This window comes from Apus apus, chromosome 1 (assembly GCF_020740795.1).
Source record: "Apus apus isolate bApuApu2 chromosome 1, bApuApu2.pri.cur, whole genome shotgun sequence".
Lineage (NCBI taxonomy): Eukaryota > Metazoa > Chordata > Aves > Apodiformes > Apodidae > Apus > Apus apus.
In genome coordinates this window covers 179,842,745-179,858,682 of record NC_067282.1, presented here as the reverse complement: position 1 = coordinate 179,858,682, position 15,938 = coordinate 179,842,745, and positions in this window count along the sequence as shown.

Sequence of the window (15,938 nt, the reverse complement as noted above, 5' to 3'; positions counted from 1 at the left end):
TATGGATTTTAATGAGAAGTACAAAAAATGCACCTCCAGAAAATGAAAAGCTCTGTTTGACCATAACAAGATTGTGGACTTCATCCTGACAACCTGTAACTTTGTCAAAGACTTAGGAGTCAGAGACCTGGATCAACAGGAATTGAGCTGCCAGAGCAGCATTGCAGCAACATAATTAATCAAATTTGTACATCTAAATATATATATAAATACATAAAGAAATTATCACTGAATAGGACTAGGGATACTGTCTTACATGGGTATTTGCGGCTGCTCTGACCGTTACTGGGGAGACAGGTAAGAAGGTAAGGACTAGACAAAGAGTCCAGCAAATTATTAAAGTACAAAAAGATCTAAGTTATCGTTAATAACTTGAGAAGCATCATCTGTTAAAATGAAGTTTAAAGACAACCTGCAGAGGATTCACCAACAGCTGTGGGTATACCAAAACTTTGAGCACAGGCTCTCCAAAATACACAGTGAAGGTATGCAGGAGACAGTGGTTGGAAACTGAAGCTGGAGTTCCTGGGTAAGAATTTTTTCACTTGCCTTCAGGCACCTACAAGGTAAGTGGTTGATAAATACTTTCCCATAGCTCCCAGTGAGGCCAGAGTGATGCTTACTTGCCTATACTGAGAAAACCTCTGCATAAGGGTCTGTCTGTTAATCAGTTTAAAATCCCCACCCTACTATGACCTTCTGTACTAGAGGCTAGGGACAATAGTACTATTGCAGTGACCTGGGAGACTGAGGAAGCAGGAAGTTAAGCTTCTCACAAACCTCCCTGGAACTGTTCAAGGCCAGGTTGGATGGGGCTTTGTGCAACCTGAACTGGTAGGAGGTGTCCCTGTCCATGGCAGGGGATTGGCACTAGATGTTCTTTAGAGTCCCTTCTGGCCCAAGTAATTCTATGATTGTATGTCTATAAATAGCTACATTTATTTTGGAAATTACTGTTTTAAAGCTGATGGGGCTTGATTTTATTACATGCTCTTTTAGAACCTTTCTACAGGCAAATTTTATATTTGAAAATAAAACAGGTCAGGTCCAGGCATTGCTGGAAAGGTAGTCATGACTTTCTAAAAGTATTTTGAAAGTCACAATACCTGTTATACTTGACAGTCTTGTGCTGGCTGCCTTATATTTTCCATCTAGGGAGTCTCATTTACCCAATGTCTGCTACACTGACATCTTTTCAGTTCCTCTTATGATGTCCTCTGTTGGTTGCATTGACTGCCCACATTTCATGCAACAATGCAAACACTTCTGAAATCTGATTTCTTTTTTGGTGGATAGAGACATAATCGGGTTGATTTTTTGACAGATTAGGAGACAATATGAAAGGGAGAGCAGAATGGCAGTGTCTTACTACTCCCACAGAAGTCACGAAGATGCAATTTATATCCCAGAATATCCTTTTCAGATACAGGTATATATCTCATCTACCTCTGTGGGCTTTGTGATACCATCTTAAAGCTTTGCTCCAGACCACAACTCCTGTGGAAATGACATATCAGCAGCACACAAGAACACAAGAATACTTAAGTTAGATCAGTCATTCATGTAGCTCAATAATTTGTTTCAGACTCTCTTAGTGACTTTTTGTAGGCAGCGGAACAAGCAGGCCCTTTTAAGATCCAATTTCTCTGGCTTATCTTAGGCATTTACTTAATGTAAGATGGATTGCACCCTCAAAGTCCTTTTTCCTCCCTGTTGACTGCAACAAGTCTAGATAATTATCTTGAATGTGGGCACCTTCATTTTCTCATAAACACAAAGTCAAATGAATTCCACCTCTATGTCTTTTGCTTCAGAAACAACACAGAAGTCTCAAAACTTCTTGATTCCACTTTAAAATTAGCTTATGAGTTGATACTTGAGGGTTAAAATTTAATTTTATGTCAATTTACCATGAGTAAACTAATTGAGGTCATTATTCTTTTTAAGTCTTCCTGAGCTGTTTGCTAAAGTGGTTCCTAGCAGCATAGTTTTCTGTGTGTTCACTGAATTTGTATAGGTTGCTTCATGTTGTTTCATGTCAGTTATTTGAAATACGTTACTTTTCAATTCTACAGATGACAATATTATTACGTTGTAATGTAGTGCATCAATCGATATCCTTACATTAGATATTGATATTCATATAATGTGAAAGAGTATATAGAGAAGAGGAAAGGTGGAAATGAGGTGAAGGGGTTCAGAAATGAAGCAGAAAAGGGAAATAGGAAGGAGAGCAAAATAAGTTTTGGAAAATCTGGAAAAAGGAGGAGCAGAATGGAGACCAAAAGCTATGGGTAAGGGAGTAGTAAATAGGTAGTAAATAGTAGTAAATAGAGAGATCCATGTAGGATCCTGAGGCTCACTCATTATTTTGTTGAGTTTTTTAATATCTCTTCTTCTCCTTTTCAAACTTCAGAGACTTAATCTTTCTAAATTTACAGTGTGTAAAGTCCATAGTGTCCATTCTTCCTCCTATATACCTCATAATTTTTTGTCATTTTTTAGACCTTTTTATTTTTGCTGTGTCTATTCTTGCACACACCTCTTCACATCTGAGCACAGCTGTTGACCTACTTCTGTGTGATAATTCCTGAAGCATGGAAATCACTGATGTCTCTGTTACTGAGAGCGTAAGCTCAGCAGGTCCATCACCTTTATCAGTCGAATAAAGCATTTATGCCGGATTAAAATTTGATATTTGTCTCAAGTTAGAATTACAGATAACAATTTTCTTAAGAACTTAAACCTGTCTACTGTTAGCATGGTTCAGTGTAAAGTGTATTGTGATTCTTTGTATGAAGGAAGCCAAGAAGTGTGCAGGACAGGTTGAGAAGAAAAATAGTCAGGCTTTAATGCATGAGATCTGGTTTCTTCCCATGTATTCTCAGCTGAGAGCCCTGAGCATCATTGAGATGTCTGCCTGGACTTACACGTTTAAGCATATTCAGGACATGTCCAGGCAACCATTCTCTCAGCAACTCTTAAAAGAGTTCTTGGCACAGTTTTGGCCTATGTCAACTAGTACTCTCCCTCAGTGGGGTTTTAAGTTACAGAGTCTTGAAAAAATTAATAATTGATATTTTGCAAATTATTCTGTTCTTGTAGTTGGCAAAAAATATGCTGATGAAATTATGGGCTATTCCATGACTTCCGGGCTTGGTGCCCACAGACATTCACAGGAATATAAATTTTATTAATAAGATTATAGCTTGAGACGATCCTGTAAAACTTCTTTGTTTACAGCCGTGTGCTTTGGAGTGTATATTTCAAAATGCATGGTGTGAATACGGGCAGAACCCATTTGCAAGAAGGAATAAGCAGTTTTCAAATTTGTATTTTCTATGAGGAATTTTAACAGGTCCCAACTGGAATTAACAATTGTAAAGTAGAGAATGGCAGTGCAAACACTGCTGGCCCTACTTTGAGGGTGTGCAGGCTTTTCCAGTGTTAATGAAAGGGGGCTCAGTTTTCTGCCATCTGCAGTACAGAAAATGAATCTTGCAGAGCAGATCAGCAGTTTTTGAAATGCTGACCCAAGATTAAAAGCATAACAGGACTCACAGCTTTCTATTTACTTCAGTGGCAAGTTAGGAACCATGATGGGAGCTAGAAGTCCAAGATAAGTCTATACTTGACTTGACAGTCATACTATTCCTGCACTGACAAATGGCAGCCAAGCAAGAAACAGTCAAGTTGAAGGGCCACTAGGGAAAAAAAGAGCTTTGAAACAGCACTGCCAGTCTTTATGACAAGGGCTATAGTAGCTGAATTTTGAAGAGACATGACTGTTGAGATTTAAGTACTATATACTGCATTAGTAATTATATAACAGATTATGTTAATGATTCTTATGCAAGTGTTTGTTAAACCTGTAATTCAGATTCAATGTATAACCAATGACCTTTATTGTAAGAAGGAAACACACACTTCATTTCTGAGATTAATCTTATTTAAAGCAAAAATTCTCTCTCTGAATAGCTGGTAGTATTCAGCCTAAATTAGCAACTGCTGAAGTGAGCAGTTGAGCTTCATCTGACATTTATTAGGACCCATGTATAAAGGCTGTGCAATGGCAATACCATTTAATTGTCAGGGCAATTAGTTGCCACTTTAGATTCAGAATGATCACTGAATAAAAAAAAAAAATTAAAAAAAATTAAAAAAATAGGAAGAAGCTATTTGGTCTTATGAGGATCCAGTAGAAATGGTTTCCTTTTTAACTGGAAATTGTGTCTGAATTTTATATTGTATTTTTATATTGCTCATAAAAGTGAGAATCTGATGGCATAGACCAGACCCAGACATAACAGGGAAAAAGTAATCATTTTAACAGTGGTTGGTCTACTTCTTGTGACTTCAAACCAACTCTGACTTTTATAAAAAAATATGTAAATCCCCAGAAGCTAGGGGCAAAGTCCCTGTAGTGTTTTTGGTTCCCTTGCCTCCCTAGAAAATATCAGGATTATTTATTTTCTTTTCAACTGTATTAACATATTAAAAATAAAAATCCCTTGTGTCCTCATACATTATTCTGTGAGCCTTAGTTCTTTTGTTCTGCAGTTTTTGTAGATCTCCTTAAGCAAATCAGATGTGCAAGCTGTCCAGCAGTTTGACTCTTATCTTTTATTAAAAGAGTTTTCTTATTTTGAATAATATTCATGTGGTTGTATTCTTCCAATACAGGAATATATTAGCCATTGCACAAGAGACTTCTCATCAACCCCCATATTTCATTGCTTTTTGTTTTCAACTGTTTTCTAAAGATCTTTGCAATCAATGTTGCTAGTTTATCATGTAAAGTTAATATAGCAGAGCCAGAAAAAGTCCTCCATAGAAATGGGAGTAGAATGCCAGGTTGGAAGTGACCTCAAGGATCATCTGGTTCAACCTTTCTAGGTACTACTATAATTTATATAACCATGGCTCAGAACCCTGTCAAGCTGAGACTTAAACTGTCCAATGTGGGGGAATCGACTGCTTCCCTTGGGAGACTACTTCAATGCTTCATTGTTCTCATGGTGAAAAATTTACCTCTTGTGTCCACTCAGAATCTCCCCAGGAGCAACTTGTGCCCATTACCCCTTGCCTTTTCCATGTGACTCCTTGTAAACAGGGAATCTTCATCTTCCTTGTAGCCACCCTTTAAGTACTGGAGTCCCTTTAGCTAAAGCCTCTGATCATAAGGCTCTGTCTGGAAGCTCTGGCAGCTTGTGCAATGGCTGGCCTTTGGAACTATAGATGTCATCTATCTGGACTTGTGCAAAGATTTTTAGACTGTCCCACACAACATCCTATTATCAAAACTGAGATGACATGGACTCGATGAATGGACCACTCCATTAGGTAAGGAACTGCATGAATGGTTGCCCTCAAAGAGTGGTTATCAATAGCTCAGTGTCCAGATGGAGACCTGTGACTAGTGGTGTTCCCCAGGGATTGGTACTTGGACCAGTGTTATTTACCATCCTTGTCGGTGACATGGACAGTGGCATTGAGTGCACCCTCAGCAAGTCTGCCAAAGACACCAAAGTGTGTGGTATGGTTGACACGCTGGAGGAAGGGATGCCATCCAGAGGGATCTGGACAGGCTTGAGAAGTTGGCTCATGTGCAAACTGTATGAAGTTCAACAAGGCCAAATGCAAGGTTCTGCACCTGAGTCAGGGCAATCCCAAGCACAAATGTGGGCTGGGTGGAGAATGGATCAAAAGCAGTCCAGATGAGAAGAACTTGGGGATGAGGAGGACTTAGGGATGATGGTGGACGAGAAGCTCAACGTGAGCCAGCAATGTTTGCTTGCAGAACAGAAAGCAAACCATGTCCTGGGCTGCATCAAAAGAAGAGCGGCCAGCGGGTCAAGGGAGGTGATTCTCCCCCTTTACTCAGCTCTCATGAAACCCCACTTCAAGTACTGTGTCCAATTCTGGAGTCTGCAACATAAGAAGGACATGGAGCTTCTGGAGAAAGTCAAGAGAAGGGTCATGAAGATGACCGTGAGGCTGGAGCACCTCTCCTAAGAAGACAGGCTGGGAGAGCTGGGGTTTTTCAGCCTGGAGAAGAGAAGGCTCCGAGGAGACCTCATAGCTGCCTTCCAGTATCTGAAGGGGGCCTTTTTTTTAAGGGCTTGTAGTGAAAGACAAGGGGTAATGGATCAAAACTGGAGGAGAGGAGATTTAGGTTAGACATTAGGAGGAAATTCTGTAATGTGAGGATGGTGAGACACTGGAACAGGTTGCCTAGGGAAGTTGTGGAAGCCCCATCCCTGGAGGAGTTCAAGGCCAGGTTGGGTGGGGTTCTGAGCAACCTGGTCTAGTAGGAGGTGTCCCTGCCCATGCAGGGGGCTTGGAACTCGGTGATTTTTAAGGTCCCTTCCAACACAAACCATTCTATGATATGATATGATATGATATGATGATATGATATGATAGATATGATAAAATGATTCCCTGCTTTACAGATGGAGAAATCTAAATCAAGATCTAGAAAGAAGATGTGATTTTTATTTTTGATATGGTGGAGACCTCTGAGCTATGTTGTGATCCCACTGTGTAGAGAGAGAATTTTGCTATCTCAGCTGCCATTTACTAGCCCCTAACATATCTCATAAATTTTTTCAAAACTATTTCCAACCAGCCCCAAAAGCTCAGTATGTATTTACCATGAGACAGGTGATCCTGTCTAATTAAGTGGCTTTTCTACTTTCCGAGCAGTGCCAGACAGGGTTAGGTTCATTTAAAGCTATATTATAATTGAATTAGCTTCTGCACGTTATTTTCTAAGCAAAGATGTAGGACCTGGATGCTAGCACTTCAAAACTGGGGAAGGTAACACTTTTTCAGAGGCAGGACATTAAAAATGTCAACTACAAAACCAGGCTGAATCCTTGTAATTTATAGATGATTTGATTTCAGGTTAACTTCTTTTGTTGGAGTGAGAGGCAAAGAAATTGAAAGGAATGAAAACTCTGGATAGCCTCTACAGGTATTTGAAATAAAACTGAAATATAATTGAAATAGTGTCAAGATGTCATGATTTATCTGTTATTACCTGCAGTCCAGCAAAACAACAGAGGCTGAAGTCAATGTGATTCAAGAGATTCCACACTTTTTCCTTACTTTGAAGGTCTGGAGCTGAACAGGCCATTTTCTAGGTACTCTGGAGGGCAGCAATTGGTAGCCCGTGTGAGTTGTATCATGTCTCTGTATTTCCTTCATGGTGTTTCTGCTCCTTTTATTGCCAGCCCTGTTTCTCCTAAACCTCTGTTGATGTCTGGCATGTTGTGATCTTGACTACATGTTCTTTCCTCATACTGATTGCAGTTATACCCAGTCCCATGAAATTTTTAAGTTAGTGAACTTAAATACAAAACAGTCTTTAGCAACTTTCCTGGGTAATCAACGTTACCCATGAAAGTACTACTTTTTCTTTTCTTTTGTTGAGTTTATCTGTCATAAATATTAGGGCTAGATTTTTGAAATATGCAACCCCTGATGCTTGTTTCCAAATTACTGTACTATCTTCTTTTACCACTTTGAAAAAGGGCATTTTGTCATTCTTTGGTGTTTCCTGAAGTGCATTTTTCCAAAACTAAAGCCCATCATTATTGCTGACAGAAACCTGTGCTTGATTTCTCCACTAGTCGGAAGGAAATAAAAAAACCTAAGTGCGTCACTTCCATCTGTCCTGACTCACAGCTGGTTCTGGATCTCTTTGGCTATGCTTCAAAGGTCCTGCTACCTGGTTTTTTGATGAGTAAAACATGATGTAAATCTTTCATATTTACCTCTGAAAAAAGGACTCAACCAGTTCTTTATAACTGAAGTCAAGCATTTTTTGATTTGACAAAATCAAACTTTGGTCGTTCCAGTTTTATCTCAGAAGTTAAATGCACTCCCTAAAATGGAAAGCATCTTCAGTTTGGGGCATTGTGTCATGCATTATAGAGGCAGATACTCAAAATGCAGTGAAAATTAAGTGATTTATTGCCCATCAAATGCAAACACAAAATAACCCACAAACAACTCAGCATGGGTAAAGTTACAAAAGAAATATCTTCCCCAAATTCAGTTACCTGGTGTTCAAATCTGTTAGTATCTTGGGTCCCCATGACACTTTTCACCTATAAATGGGCATATTTATCCTTTCTCAGGAGACAACTATTTGAATGCAATAATTTGCATGTGTGGGATTGCTTGAATTTGAGAACCATACAGAAGTGGTAATGGGGAAAAATGTAATAAAGAGAAACCACTGTGGTGCTCTTCAAAGGAGAATACCTGTTGAGAGTGGTAGAAACTTTTTCTAGTGTCTGTAAACCTAAATGAAGAAAAAAATCTATTTCTACATCCATGACACTTTTCAAAGCAGTGCAACCTGCAGAGGTTGTCAAGAAAGCAAAGAACCAACAGAAACCCCCACACCTCTAGCATTCCACATTCCACTTACTTCACCCAGGGCTGCATATTTATTTTGAGATTAATTTGGTACATGTAGTGTACATTTGCCAAGTTGTTTTTTTTCTTATTTAAATCTTCAATTCCAAAGCTATGTTTTAATCCTATTACTGCTAATTGAGTGAAATCTGCAGTCTTTTTGAGTTAGGTGAAGTTCAAGTTGTAATTGGTATCAAAGAAAGGCACAATGCAAGAACTGAATATTAATATTTAACTCTTGCCATTTTATTATTTCCACTTGAAAATCACAGCAGTAGTTGAAAGACCTTTCTATGAGTTCATGAGGGTAGTGAATTGGAGGCTATGGGATGAATTTTTTCATTCATGTAGCAAGATTACAAAAATTGCTTTGTAAGAAGTGTAAATGAAATATTATACTGGTGCCTAGTAGTACTGGTTATAGCTACAGGTCTCTCAGTATTCCCATTATGAAATTTTGCCTGTAAGTTAAGTTGAGGCACTGTAAAAATTTGCTGAAGGCTAATACAACATACAAGCTTCTAACTCAGGAGGTATTTTCTTTCAAATCTTCAATTTAGCCTTTTGTGGGTAACTGGAAAGTGTGCCACTTTTGGATGATGTTTTGGATTTGAGTACTTTTTACATGACCATGATTTTAAAGCAGAATGTCTCCTAAGTTATGTACACAATAGTAGATTAATTGCTTATGACTGAAAATCAGGACAAAGACCACCCAGGACAAAGACCACCCCTTTGATTTCAGATCTCTAAACAAGTATATTTGTTTACCTAAAATAAATAGTTCAAAGACACAAATGTTTAATTTTTTCAAAGGTCAAAGAAATGAAAAGAAACGTGGCTGTTCACTTGATGGCTTTCAAAATAATTCTTACCAGCTGATCAAAGAATATTTGGAAAAAAAGTTAACAATAAAGAATTTTAGTAAGTTTTGGGGTTTTTTACCCCCTCTGTTGTTCTTACTTTTTTTCTGCTGGGAATTACAGGCTCTTGCTTATTTATGTTAATTTACTGCAGAATTTGTTCCATTGAAAGACCTTGCAAGGTTGGACCAAAATTTGGGTTCATGCAGATCTCGTAACTTTGTGAGGTGCTTTAATACAACTGCAGTCATAGACGATTCCTTATGCAGAACAGATCTTGATTGTTCTCTAAAGCAAATGGGAAGGTTCGAGATTTGGAAGGGGTTTTTTGACAAAAAATTGTGAGACTAAAACTGGATTGAAACCACATGATAAATAAAAGCTCATAACTCTCATCAGGGCTATTACAAATCATGAACATATTTTGAAAAAAAAAACAGACTCAACATTTTCTTCATATCTAAACCATAAATAATTGAACTGTGTCCTGCCTTTATACTATCAAAAGGGGCAGATTACAGCTAAAGGCCAAAGGGTGTGAATAATAAAAAATAGGTTGCATTAGGTCTTGAGATAAGCTATGGTATCTAACACATATAACATGAAAAAAATGGAATTTTGCTACAACCTCCAACTGACTTTGTGAGAATTTTGTCTTGAAAAAATCTGAATACAAAAAAATAATGGCATTCATTTTGTGCTACTAAAAGTTTGGATTTTGTGGCTTAAGTGATAGTGGTAGTAGTGAAAAAACCTTTAATACAGAGTGCTTAAAGTATCATGCAGTTCATTCAAACTCCACACTTAGTCCTGTCTCTAGATTTTTCCATTAGTTAGTACAAAATGATAATATTAGAATACAAACAATTAATACCTTTTAGGGCTTGGGGCTCATTGTGTTCGGCTTCCTTTTCTATTTATGTTAAGCAATTTTCTGGCCCCCACTGACATTTTGATGACATCATATAAATTTTAAAGCTTCACTCTCCACAGTCTCACTGTAAGTAAGGTGTCATATTTTACAGGTGAAAATTTAAGATGCAGAGACACATATTCAGCTCAGGCTTAGCTTCCACAAATACCTAAATGGATACAGCTTTCTAGTAATCTAAAAAACAGGTGTCTAATTAAAGCTAGTTGCCCAAGTCTTGCTCTGTGATGAATGGTCAAAGATAGGCATCTCCAGAGAAGTAATAATAATAATAAAAAATTTAAAAAAATCCTGCCATTATATAAATTTTCTGAGAGACATCTGAAATAAATTAGATTTCAGGAGGTCCTTTCATTTGCTGTTGTCCAAAAGACAGACTTTTGCTTCACTTAGACTAGAAAACTATCCCTTACAGATTAATGTCACTTGTCCAGAATGCTCAGAATTACCCAAGGACCTGTGTTCAGGTAGGAGATTGAACGAGACTCTTTGAAGTCTTTTTGTAGCAGGTAACCACTGAGCTGTTCTTCTTACAGCCCAGATGATCTTCTTCCAGAGGCTCAGTCCACTTCTCTTCCATCCAAGCGAAGATCAAAGTCTTTTCTTCTTTTTGAGTCAAGTAATATGTCTTTCATTCCTTCAAAGCAGGGTCAGCACCTCTTTCAAGAGATACTGCTCCACAAATGACTGTGGGATGCTAAAACTCATGTTGTAGGATAGTGATGTGGACAACTTTACGACTTGCCTGGCAGTATGTTCATCTTAAAGACTTCTGCTCCCTTGGTGCTGACCACTCATAGAAGCAGGACAAGATGAATTAACGAATGAGATACTTTCCAATATCTAACACAAAATATGTAATATTAGATGCTGTGTCTTAATTATCTGGAGTGTTCACAGTGTAAAAATTTTCTAGAGTAGTTCTGCAATAAAAGAAATGCAGCTTCCCTGCAGGCTGGCTAAAGATTACCATCTGCAAGCTGAAAGACCTGGGAGCAATTCCAAAGCCCACTGAAAACAATTTGACTTCATTGAGTTTTATTTTGAGTCTACAAAAGCAGCATTTTTAGGGTTACAAGAAGAATCATTCTGTGCTCAAAAAGAAAAAAAATATCTCTGAAAACATTTTGAAAGCATTTCAGCTACTCCAGTGATACTTCCAAGACACTTGGTCTGATCAGACACTCCACTGATTTTTATTTAAATCATTATTAGAAAAATATGCTCTAGAAGGTATTATTTTGCATCATAGGTAGTGAAACTTCAGGGAAATCCAGCTCTTTGAGGCCCTGTATCTGTGTGAATAATATAGAACACATAAATTGAAAAAGAAAACACCAAAAAATCCACAAAACCTTTCTGTACTAATATTTAAAATCTTTATACCAAGTCAGGCCTTCATGTGTGTACAGGGCTATTCTGTGCATGAAAGGCTAGCACAGGGCTATTCTTTCTACAAAAAGAAGTGTTGATGACATTTCAGAAGTGATTCCCTTATTGCTGTGCTACAGTTACTGGGCCACTCTTGTGACAATAACAGTATTGCTTCTAAAAATGTGATGATCCTCTGCAGACAGAAATCTCTTTCTCTGCATTATGTCCATTAATTAAAAAAAAACAATACTAAATGAGGCTTAACTGGACTTTGTTCTCAAAAATGACAAAGGATAAAAAGAGAATCTACTAGAAGTTGTGGGGTCTTGCCAATGATTTTTCTCCTTATTATTCTGTATTACTGAATATATGAATATACATATCACCCCCTCCATGCATACATATATATGCTTAAAATACTTTTTGTATGCCTGTGTAAATATATGAAAGTATATATTAAAGTGAAAAGCTGTGAGGAGTGGTTCGTTGTCATTCCACTGTATAAGATGCAGCCCATATCACTCAGTTAGGGTCCCCAAATGGCTGCTACCTAAGAGTCTAATCTCTGGCTGCTCTTAATGGGTCAACAGCAGAAAAATAATTCCCTCACACATGGCACCTGGCAGTCAAGCACAAAAGTACTCTATGATTGCTGTTAAGTTGGTTGCAATACAGTATTTTATACATTTGCACTTTCATTTAAGAAAAGAAAGCTAGTGGCTAGAATGAAGATACACACTCAAAATTCAACTGCTAGATCGGATATGGCCAGATCAGAAGCTTAGATGAGGCACATAAAGCTGAGATTGTAAAAAATAACTTCAGAACTTTGAACTACAGTGTCCATGATTTCAGTTAATTAAGGAGTGTGAAATTACGCAGCAAACAGGTGAATATATAATTTCTTCATTCAACAGTAATGCCTAAATCTCTCTGAAATGTCAACAACATTCATGTAGCTATCCTGAATGACACTACCAATTATTTTTTTCAACATTTATTTCTTTCACAGTTGGAAGATTAAAGTTCTTCTTAATAGAAGCATATTCTTAGTCTTTTACGCAATTTCCTTGCTGCCATTGTTGGCTGTATTCAGCCATTTGGTTCACCGGCTCTCTTTGCAGCTCTCTAAGTTCATCATTCATGTTAGTTCTTTCAGAGAGTATTTTTGAAATACTTACTGAAATGGGAATTTTCTCCCTTGAGGTATTAAATGGTGCTCTCAAGAACTTCAACAAATATGATATACATCTTTAATGCAATGTGTTTTAGTAAGCAAGTCAATGTAATTTCAGTTATGTCAGCAACTAGATTACACAAGACACTGATGTTATTTTTGAACAAATCCTAATACTTCAGAAATTTAATAAGTAGAAAATTTGAGTTTCCATTCACTGACTTGAAAATCCAGTATTAAAACATATTTAAAACACTGAAGTTGTATTCTTCATCCTATCTATTCTCATAGTTTAGTTGGTTTCAACATTAGAGTTGTACCACTAGAATTCTTCACATCATGATAAAATGCAATGTTTTTTCCAAACAATAATATTTGCTTAAAGAGTATTATTACTTCTGTTATGTCTCGACTTCCTTTCAATGTGGATATGGGATCCTGTAGCTAGTAGCTTTTCTGGGGTTCAAAGGATACTCTGAAATCTGTTGAGAGTTTTGCGTTTTGTGTAAAAACCTCTAAAATTTCTGTCAAATCAGATAAGTATATCTGACTTCAATTTTTGAAGGAAGTATACTGTGTAACTCCAGTATTTCTTCTGTTGTCTCCCACAGGGATGAAGTCTGTGGTGCTTCTTCAAGTTGTGTTATTTTAAATAAATAAGAAATTTTTGAATATGCCTCATAGTGAAGAAGTGTTCCAGGAAGCTCTATTTCAAAGTGCCATCCATCACTTTCCCAAGGCAACAATATTTGATCATTTTTGATGTAGCTTCCTAAAGAACTGTGGCTTTCTTTTTGGTCCGTCTTTGCTCATCATCAACCTTTCTTTCCTTCCATCTCAATAGTTCTTGAACCTCTGAGCCAGTGTCAATAGAAGTACCTTGAGGTGTCATGGTGGGAAGGGAGAAAGCATGAATTGTACCATAGGGAAGGAAAGCTCTTAATGACTTCACTGAGTGATGAGCAAGGGCAGCTGGTGTATGGGGGCCCTTAGGCTGTCGTGAGGCTCTGACTCAGGAGCCCACATGCTACAGGCTCCCTTCCCAGGCACCAGATGTGATCAACCCTTGGAAGATACAGTGCAGTAATCATGAGAAACAATAAAAAATAGAGTAACTGGGAGTCCTGGGAAAGAAAGCTTTAAGGGAAATATAACCAAAATCAGTTGGAAACAGCACTGTATCATTTTCACTATTCATGAACTAGCTTGTTAATATGCGTTAAAATTATATTTTGTATATGTAACATCATGAGAAAAGGGACAATTTGTACCTGTTTTTTATAATATTTTTTCACCTCACGCTCATTTTAAGGCTGATAGTCTGTGTCTATTTTTGAAACTCAGGTTGACAAGGTAGTGAGACCAATCAATGTTTTTAACTCATGTGCTATGTTTTGAACCAGGTCTTGTATTTAGTTGCTTTGCTTACAATGTTCCACATGTGAATATAGACATCCTTTTCCTCAGAAAACTTCAGGTGTTCAAGTTGGTCAAGTCGTTTTCAAGGTGGCCAAGTCAAACTCCTTCATGAGAGTCCTGTGCAGTGCAGAAAGCTCATGGAAAATGTCATAAGCTCCTCTAATGTGGAAAAGTTGTTGTTGTTGTTGTTGATGATGATGATGATGATGATGATAATAATAATAATAATAATAATAATAATAATAATAATAATAATAATAATAATAATAATCCTGTTGTTATTATTCAGTCAAAGATCCTAATCAGATGCAATGTTTTAAAAGCTCAGTGATAGGCCTCTGTCACAGTTAAATTAAAATATACTGCTTATCAGCCAAGAAAGAGGAGCTAAAAATAAGATGCAATTGCCAGGGAAAAAGGTCAATTTCTGAGTCACTACTGAAAGAATAAAGATGCAATGATGTGACTAGTTTCAGAATCATATCATATTCTTGCTGTGTTTAGCAGACAGCTAACTTTGGACTGCAGCATTCTAGATTAATTTAAGAGGAATGTTGATGTAATACTTAATGTATCTTATTTATTGTATTACTGAGAAGATAAAAGTAAAAATAGGCAGTTTTAGCCTAGTGATGCTCAGTTCATGCAAGGTTCAGATACTCAGATTTAAGTCCACTAGAGCAACATGAGTTACATACTGTTAAGAAAATAGCTGAGAATAACATACTTTTTCTCCAAATAAAGTTGCTGTTTTCACTTTTCTTCAAGTTCAGTGATGGAGGAATCAACCCTTCTTTCTGTTCCCTGCTGTATTCTGTATGTAGTGCAAGTTCAGTTTATGTCTTGACTCTTGGATTCCCTTTATTAAAGTGTCCTGATTTAGCAGTCAAATATTAATCTGTAAACTGTAATAAGCCTATTCACATATGAATTTCTGTTCTGTATTACTCAGGAAGGAAATAATTTATGTTTCATACAGATTTATATAAGAGAAAGGAGTCTAGAAGACTTCCCAATTTAGCTACCACACATGAGATGGGACTTGTGAAATACCTCTGCACAGGGCTGCTCCTGTGGAAGTTGTAAGGAATTGCTGTTGACTTTGGTACCAAGGTGCTTTCAGGAGCCTCAGCCATGACTGAAAGAGACTGTAGAGAGAAGTTATCAGATAATTCTGGTTTCTTCAACCAGATCAGTGCCTCAGTGTGAGAAGTATTATGCAGACATACTGAACTACTCCCATAAGAGCCTTACAGCTAGAAAGGACTTCATTGACAGAAAGCAAATCTTAGGTGTCAACATCAAATCCAGCAATATAGAAAAAAACAGAGAGCATGGCAGTAATCATTCAATGCAGATACTGAAGCTGTGTGTTTGCTTGTGCTGTTGGCAGTGTCTTACTTTTCTAAATTAAAAATGTAGTTGGAGCTATATCGAAAATGAACTTTTCTCTGAAATAAAGAACTGTTGTCAGCTCTGGAGCTCACTTCAAGGAGTGAGGCTTGGTGTTACGGAAAGCTCTGAAATATTTCTGTAGCAATCTCTTCCTTAAAAACTAGGACTCTGTGCAAAGTATTTTTTATCAGATTCTTCAGTGTAGAAAAGCAGTATTTAGAAATTTATAAAACTAAGGCACAGAAATTATCTGACGCACAGAGTCTGCAAGTTCTCCACTGTCTTGCTCCAGGTGGGTTATTTCATCCCTGCTTTAAACTCTGTGACGTGGCTCAGGAGAGTGGGGTGT